This window comes from Syngnathus floridae, chromosome 11, assembly GCF_059516105.1.
Source record: "Syngnathus floridae isolate MCC-2025c chromosome 11, RoL_Sflo_1.0, whole genome shotgun sequence".
Lineage (NCBI taxonomy): Eukaryota > Metazoa > Chordata > Actinopteri > Syngnathiformes > Syngnathidae > Syngnathus > Syngnathus floridae.
In genome coordinates, this window is record NC_142423.1 from 307,392 (window position 1) to 316,771 (window position 9,380).

Genomic DNA, 9,380 nt, shown 5'->3' on the forward strand with positions numbered 1-9,380 from the left:
TCAGCCTATTGACGTCATTTCCGCGGTGTAATACCCGCATATCTGAAACGGCAAAGTTAAGAGTAGAGTTAAATAAAGTTTTTAGTCAACGCAATAATTTACAACCGTTGACCAGTCGAAATAATCGTCGAAATTTGGCGTCTGTGGCTGGAAGCAGACGCCGAGTTCGACATTCCTCCCAAACGCCACACTCCCTTGCTTTTCAGGGCTAAAAAAAAACAGTTGTAATTACCTTGTACGCTCTAGACGGTCAAGTTGCAAGCTGAAAACAAAAATATTTGCCTTGTTAGTCATCGTGTTACTAACAGCTGTGTCTTGTTTGCCAGAACTGCCGCTTTCCTACTTCCTGTTGCAAGCCACGCCCACGGATTATAATTTTGCCGTGAGTTCCGCCTATTGACGTCATGTCCGCGTCACATGACTGCGACGTAATATTATCTAAAACTGTTTGTGCGGTATTGTGTTGTTCTGTGCGGTATTGTGTTATTCTGTGCGGCGTCGTGTTGTTCTGTGCGGCGTCGTGTTGTTCAGTGCGACGTCGTGTTGTTCAGTGCGGCATGGTGTTGTTCAGTGCGGCATGGTGTTGTTCAGTGCGGCATGGTGTTGTTCAGTGCGGCATAATGTTGTTCAGTGCGGCATAATGTTGTTCAGTGCGGCATGGTGTTCAGTGCGGCATGGTGTTGTTCAGTGCGGCATGGTGTTGTTCAGTGCGGCATAATGTTGTTCAGTGCGGCATAATGTTGTTCAGTGCGGCATGGTGTTGTTCAGTGCGGGATGGTGTTGTTCAGTGCAGGATGGTGTTGTTCAGTGCGGCATGGTGTTGTTCAATGCGGCATGGTGTTGTTCAGTGCGGGATGGTGTTGTTCAGTGCGGCATGGTGTTGTTCAGTGCGGCATAATGTTGTTCAGTGCGGCATGGTGTTGTTCAGTGCGGCATGGTGTTGTTCAGTGCGGCATGGTGTTGTTCAGTGCGGCATGGTGTTGTTCAGTGCGGAATGGTGTTGTTCAGTGCGGCATGGTGTTGTTCAGTCCGGGATGGTGTTGTTCAATGCGGGATCGTGTTGTTCAGTGCGGGGTGGTGTTGTTCAGTGCGGGATGGTGTTGTTCAGTGCGGCATGGTGTTGTTCAATGCGGCATGGTGTTGTTCAGTGCGGGATGGTGTTGTTCATTGCGGCATGGTGTTGTTCAGTGCGGCATGGTGTTGTTCAGTGCGGCATGGTGTTGTTCAGTGCGGCATGGTGTTGTTCAGTGCGGCATAATGTTGTTCAGTGCGGCATGGTGTTGTTCAGTGTGGAAAGGTGTTGTTCAGTGCAGGATGGTGTTGTTCAGTGCGGCATGGTGTTGTTCAATGCAGGATCGTGTTGTTCAGTGCAGCATAATGTTGTTCAGTGCAGCATGGTGTTGTTCAGTGCGGCATGGTGTTGTTCAATGCGGCATGGTGTTGTTCAGTGCGGCATAATGTTGTTCAGTGCAGCATGGTGTTGTTCAGTGCGGCATGGTGTTGTTCAGTGCGACATAATGTTGTTTAGTGCGGCATAATGTTGTTCAGTGTGGCATAATGTTGTTCAGTGCGGCATGGTGTTGTTCAGTGCGGCATGGTGTTGTTCAGTGCGGCATGGTGTTGTTCAGTGCGGCATGGTGTTGTTCAGTGCGGCATGGTGTTGTTCAGTGCAGGATGGTGTTGTTCAGTGCGGCATGGTGTTGTTCAATGCGGCATGGTGTTGTTCAGTGCGGAATGGTGTTGTTCAGTGCAGGATGGTGTTGTTCAGTGCGGCATGGTGTTGTTCAGTGCGGAATGGTGTTGTTCAGTGCGGCATGGTGTTGTTCAGTGCGGCATGGTGTTGTTCAGTGCAGGATGGTGTTGTTCAATGCGGGATCGTGTTGTTCAGTGCGGCATGGTGTTGTTCAGTGCGGCATGGTGTTGTTCAGTGCGGCATAATGTTGTTCAGTGCGGCATGGTGTTGTTCAGTGCGGCATGGTGTTGTTCAGTGCGGCATGGTGTTGTTCAGTGCGGCATGGTGTTGTTCAGTGCGGCATAATGTTGTCCAGTGCGCCATAATGTTGTTCAGTGCGGCATGGTGTTGTTTAGTGCGGGATGGTGTTGTTCAGTGCAGGATGGTGTTGTTCAATGCGGCATGGTGTTGTTCAGTGCGGCATGGTGTTGTTCAGTGCGGGATGGTTTTGTTCAGTGCGGCATGGTGTTGTTCAGTGCGGCATGGTGTTGTTCAGTGCGGCATGGTGTTGTTCAGTGCGGCATGGTGTTGTTCAGTGCGGCATGGTGTTGTTCAGTGCGGCATGGTGTTGTTCAGTGCGGAATGGTGTTGTTCAGTGCGGCATGGTGTTGTTCAGTGCGGGATGGTGTTCAATGCGGGATCGTGTTGTTCAGTGCGGGGTGGTGTTGTTCAGTGCAGGATGGTGTTGTTCAGTGCAGGATGGTGTTGTTCAGTGCGGCATGGTGTTGTTCAATGCAGGATCGTGTTGTTCAGTGCAGCATAATGTTGTTCAGTGCAGCATGGTGTTGTTCAGTGCGGCATGGTGTTGTTCAATGCGGCATGGTGTTGTTCAGTGCGGGATGGTGTTGTTCAGTGCGGCATGGTGTTTTTCAGTGCGGCATAATGTTGTTCAGTGCGGCATGGTGTTGTTCAGTGCGGCATGGTGTTGTTCAGTGCGACATAATGTTGTTCAGTGCGGCATAATGTTGTTCAGTGCGGCATGGTGTTGTTCAGTGCGGCATGGTGTTGTTCAGTGCGGCATGGTGTTGTTCAGTGCGGCATGGTGTTGTTCAGTGCAGGATGGTGTTGTTCAGTGCAGGATGGTGTTGTTCAATGCGGCATGGTGTTGTTCAGTGCGGGATGGTGTTGTTCAGTGCAGGATGGTGTTGTTCAGTGCGGCATGGTGTTGTTCAGTGCGGAATGGTGTTGTTCAGTGCGGCATGGTGTTGTTCAGTGCGGCATGGTGTTGTTCAGTGCAGGATGGTGTTGTTCAATGCGGGATGGTGTTGTTCAGTGCGGGATGGTGTTGTTCAGTGCAGGATGGTGTTGTTCAGTGCGGCATGGTGTTGTTCAATGCGGCATGGTGTTGTTCAGTGCAGGATGGTGTTGTTCAGTGCGGCATGGTGTTGTTCAATGCGGCATGGTGTTGTTCAATGCGGCATGGTGTTGTTCAGTGCGGCATGGTGTTGTTCAGTGCGGCATGGTGTTGTTCAGTGCAGCGTAATGTTGTTCAGTGCGGCATGGTGTTGTTCAGTGCGGCATGGTGTTGTTCAGTGCGGCATGGTGTTGTTCAGTGCAGGATGGTGTTGTTCAGTGCGGCATGGTGTTGCTCAGTGCGGCATGGTGTTGTTCAGTGCGGGATGGTGTTGTTCATTGCGGCATGGTGTTGTTCAGTGCGGCATGGTGTTGTTCAGTGCGGCATGGTGTTGTTCAGTGCGGCATAATGTTGTTCAGTGCGCCATAATGTTGTTCAGTGCGGCATGGTGTTGTTCAGTGCGGGATGGTGTTGTTCAGTGCAGGATGGTGTTGTTCAGTGCGGCATGGTGTTGTTCAGTGCGGCATGGTGTTGTTCAGTGCGGCATAATGTTGTTCAGTGCGGCATAATGTTGTTCAGTGCGGGATGGTGTTGTTCATTGCGGCATGGTGTTGTTCAGTGCGGCATGGTGTTGTTCAGTGCGGCATGGTGTTGTTCAGTGCGGGATGGTGTTGTTCAGTGCAGGATGGTGTTGTTCAGTGCGGCATGGTGTTGTTCAGTGCGGCATGGTGTTGTTCATTTCGGCATAATGTTGTTCAGTGCGGCATAATGTTGTTTAGTGCGGCATGGTGTTGTTCAGTGCGGGATGGTGTTGTTCAGTGCGTTATAATGTTGTTCAGTGCGGCATGGTGTTGTTCAGTGCGGCATGGTGTTGTTCAGTGCGGCATGGTGTTGTTCAGTGCGGCATAATGTTGTTCAGTGCGGCATAATGTTGTTCAGTGCGGCATGGTGTTGTTCAGTGCGGGATGGTGTTGTTCAGTGCGGGATGGTGTTGTTCAGTGCGGCATGGTGTTCAATGCGGAATGGTGTTGTTCAGTGCAGGATGGTGTTGTTCAGTGCGGCATGGTGTTGTTCAGTGCGGCATAATGTTGTTCAGTGCGGCATGGTGTTGTTCAGTGCGGCATGGTGTTGTTCAGTGCGGCATGGTGTTGTTCAGTGCGGCATAATGTTGTTCAGTGCGGCATGGTGTTGTTCAGTGCGGCATGGTGTTGTTCAGTGCGGCATAATGTTCAGTGCGGCATAATGTTGTTCAGTGCGGCATGGTGTTGTTCAGTGCGTGATGGTGTTGTTCAGTGCAGGATGGTGTTGTTCAGTGCGGCATGGTGTTCAGTGCGGGATGGTGTCTTTCAGTGCGGCATGGTGTCGTTCAGTGCGGCATGGTGTCTTTCAGTGCGGCATGGTGTCGTTCAGTGAGGCATGGTGTTGTTCAGTGCGGCATGGTGTTGTTTAGTGCGGCATGGTGTTGTTCAGTGCGGGATGGTGTTGTTCAGTGTGGCATGGTGTTCAGTGCGGCATGGTGTTGTTCAGTGCGGTATCGTGTTGTTCAGTGCGGTATCGTGTTTCTCAGTGCGGTATCGTGTTTTTCAGTGCAGTATCGTTGTGTTGTTCGTATTGTGTTTAACACTTAGCCTCTAACACTTAGCCTCTAGCATCTAGAAGGTAAATAAATAGGAAGGAAGGACTCACCGGTGACGTCTTCGCCCACGTCCAAGCGTTGTACTTTGTATTTTCATCCTTCTGACAGTGGAAAACATAGCCAACAAACACCGTGGAACCTAAACGAATGAAAGAAAACTATCATTTGGCCACAACCAACATTCACAGATACAACACAATGTGACGTGCGGGGTTGAGGTTAAAGGTTGAGTGCAGGGCCCTCGTTTTAAACTACTTTTTTGAAAAGGATTGGGAACAAGTAAGACGTATTTAATTTATTTAATGGGAAGTAGTAAGAGCTATTGAATTTAATCTATGTATTATATTCTATTGTATTGTATTCTGTTGTATTCTTTTGGATTGTATTCACACTAACCCCACTAAAACTTCAGCCCACAAAAACTCGCCTCTGGCGCCTAGCCTCTGGCACTTAGCCTCTAACACTTAGCCTTTAACACTTAGCCTTTAACACTTAGCCTTTAACACTTAGCCTAGAAGGTGAATAAATAGGGTTAAAGGTTGAGTGAAGGGACCTCGTTTTAAACTACTTTTTTGTAAAGGAGTGGGAACAAGTAAGACGTATTTAATTTATTTAATGGGAAGTAGTAAGACTTATTAAATTTATTTAATCTACTTTTCTTCCCAGGCAAAATTTGATGTGCTGCAATTCCAAATTTCCAAAGTGAATGAAGGAATGAAGTCCTTTAAATTATGATTTTGTATAAATACTAGGCATTAACACAAAATCGACGGCACAAAATGGGCAGACTTTACTTGTTTGAAAAGGACTGGTTACAAGACAGACTTTTTTAATTTATTTAATGGGAAGAAGACTTATTTAGTTTAATTGATCTATTTTTGTTCCCTGGCAAAATTCGATTTGCTGCAATTCCAAATTTCCAAAGTGAATGAAGGAAAGAAGTCGTTTAAATTATGATTTTGTTTAAATACTAGGCATAGACACAAAATCTACGGCACAAAATGGGCAGACTTTACTTGTTTGAAGAGGACTGGTTACAAGACAGACTTTTCTGATTTATTTAATGGGAAGAAGACTTATTTAGTTTATTTAATCTATTTTTGTTCCCTGGCAAAATTGGATTTGCTGAAATTGTATTTTGCCAAATCTTGCCTTGAGACCTGATAGGAAGTATTAAACGCTTAGTTAAATCAATACAAGTTGGTAATAAGAGCGAGTAATGTTGGTTGAACCGATGAATGAAGGTTGAAAGCAATTTAAATTATGACTTTGTATAAATACTAGATATTAACAGAACATCTACTGCGCGAAATGGGCAGAGTTTACTTGTTTGAGAAGGAGTGGCTTATTCAAAACTAAGATTTATTTAATCTGTTTGTTCCCAGGCAAAATTGGATGTGATGCAATTCCAAATTTCACCACATGATGGTGCCCAATTTTGACTTCATAGGACATATTAAACACTTAGCTTGTTATTATGTTCAAGGTAATCAGATTTGTTTATTATTCTAATGGCCTCTTCAAAACTATTCTGGATTACTACTTTGGATCTATTCTACATTACTTGGCAACAACATACTCTGTAACAGATTAGGCAGTATAATCATATCTGTTAACTTGAGAGTGCCCACACTCAATCTACTTATCGTGATGTTTTAAATCAATTACTGTTAGACATTATTTGTCTGATAATCTACCAAATCTTTGAATTGAAGAATTTGTGATTTAATTAATAGCTTGTTGTTATGTTAAGGGTAATCAGACTTGTATATAATTCTAATGGCCTTCTTTTGAAAACTATTCTGAATTACAACTTTGGATCTTATATTACTTTGCAACAATCTACTCCGTGACAGATTAGGCAGTATAATCACATATGTTAACTTCAGTGCCCACACTGTATTTATTTATGGTTATTTGTTAAATCAAGTACTGTTAGACATGAAATAGGAAGTGTTTAACATAAATGTTATGGCTACTCACCATTGTAGCTCGCTCCTGGTCAATGATACGAGCCTCTTCTTGCAGTGGAAAACTTGCAGCCAACAAACACCGTGGAACCTAAAGGAATGAAATTAAACATTAACATTTCGCCTCGACCAATTTTCACACGTACAACGCAACGCGGCTACACTTCTGCTATTACAAACGTAAATCTCCTTAAACACAATGAGTGTTACTTACCGTGTACGCTCTAGACGGTCCAGTTGCAAGCAGAAAATAAAGATATTTCTGTTGATAATCGTCGCTGCTCAGTGGCTCACGGCCATCGCGCCAACAGATTTGAATTTTGGCGGAGGTTCGGGCAATTACGTCATATCCACGGCACATGACTGCGACGTAATACCCGCTTATCTGAAACGGCAGTTAAAAGTAGAGTTACATCAAGTTTTCTTGGAACCTAAACGAATGAAAGAAAACTATCATTTGGCCACAACCAACATTCACAGATACAACACAACGTGCGGGGTTGGGGTTAAAGATTGAGTGAAGGGCCCTCGTTTTAAACTACTGTTTTGAAAAGGAGTGGGAACAAGTAAGACGTATTTAATTTATTTAATGGGAAGTAGTAAGACTTATTAAATTTATTTAATCTACTTTTCTTCCCAGGCAAAATTTGATGTGCTGCAATTCCAAATTTCCAAAGTGAATGAAGGAATGAAGTCCTTTAAATTATGATTTTGTATAAATACTAGGCATTAACACAAAATCGACGGCACAAAATGGGCAGACTTTACTTGTTTGAAAAGGACTGGTTACAAGACAGACTTTTTTAATTTATTTAATGGGAAGAAGACTTATTTAGTTTAATTGATCTATTTTTGTTCCCTGCCAAAATTCGATTTGCTGCAATTCCAAATTTCCAAAGTGAATGAAGGAAAGAAGTCGTTTAAATTATGATTTTGTTTAAATACTAGGCATAGACACAAAATCTACGGCACAAAATGGGCAGACTTTACTTGTTTGAAGAGGACTGGTTACAAGACAGACTTTTCTGATTTATTTAATGGGAAGAGGACTTATTTAGTTTATTTAATCTATTTTTGTTCCCTGGCAAAATTGGATTTGCTGAAATTGTATTTTGCCAAATCTCGATTTGAGACCTGATAGGAAGTATTAAACGCTTAGTTAAATCAATACAAGTTGGTAATAAGAGCGAGTAATGTTGGTTGAACCGATGAATGAAGGTTGAAAGCAATTTAAATTATGACTTTGTATAAATACTATTATATTAACAGAACATCTACTGCGCAAAATGGGCAGAGTTTACTTGTTTGAGAAGGAGTGGCTTATTCAAAACTAAGATTTATGTAATCTGTTTGTTCCCAGGCAAAATTGGATGTGATGCAATTCCAAATTTCACCACATGATGGTGCCCAATTTTGACTTCATAGGACATATTAAACACTTAGCTTGTTATTATGTTCAAGGTAATCAGATTTGTTTATCATTCTAATGGCCTCTTCAAAACTATTCTGGATTACTACTTTGGATCTATTCTACATTACTTGGCAACAACATACTCTGTAACAGATTAGGCAGTATAATCACATATGTTAACTTGAGAGTGCCCACACTCAATCTACTTATCGTGATGTGTTAAATCAATTACTGTTAGACATTATTTGTCTGATAATCTACCAAATCTTTGAATTGAAGAATTTGTGATTTAATTAATAGCTTGTTCAGGGTAATCAGACTTGTATATAATTCTAATGGCCTTCTTTTGAAAACTATTCTGAATTACAACTTTGGATCTTATATTACTTTGCAACAATCTACTCCGTGACAGATTAGGCAGTATAATCACATATGTTAACTTCAGTGCCCACACTGTATTTATTTATGGTTATTTGTTAAATCAAGTACTGTTAGACATGAAATAGGAAGTGTTTAACATAAATGTTATGGCTACTCACCATTGTAGCTCGCTCCTGGTCAATGATACGAGCCTCTTCTTGCAGTGGAAAACTTGCAGCCAACAAACACCGTGGAACCTAAAGGAATGAAATTAAACATTAACATTTCGCCTCGACCAATTTTCACACGTACAACGCAACGCGGCTACACTTCTGCTATTACAAACGTAAATCTCCTTAAACACAATGAGTGTTACTTACCGTGTACGCTCTAGACGGTCCAGTTGCAAGCAGAAAATAAAGATATTTCTGTTGATAATCGTCGCTGCTCAGTGGCTCACGGCCATCGCGCCAACAGATTTGAATTTTGGCGGAGGTTCGGGCAATTACGTCATATCCGCGGCATTTGACTGCGACGTAATACCCGCTTATCTGAAACGGCAGTTAAAAGTAGAGTTACATCAAGTTTTCTTGGAACCTAAACGAATGAAAGAAAACTATCATTTGGCCACAACCAACATTCACAGATACAACACAACGTGCGGAGTTGAGGTTAAAGATTGAGTGAAGGGCCCTCGTTTTAAACTACTGTTTTGAAAAGGAGTGGGAACAAGTAAGACGTATTTAATTTATTTAATGGGAAGTAGTAAGACTTATTAAATTTATTTAATCTACTTTTCTTCCCAGGCAAAATTTGATGTGCTGCAATTCCAAATTTCCAAAGTGAATGAAGGAATGAAGTCCTTTAAATTATGATTTTGTATAAATACTAGGCATTAACACAAAATCGACGGCACAAAATGGGCAGACTTTACTTGTTTGAAAAGGACTGGTTACAAGACAGACTTTTTTAATTTA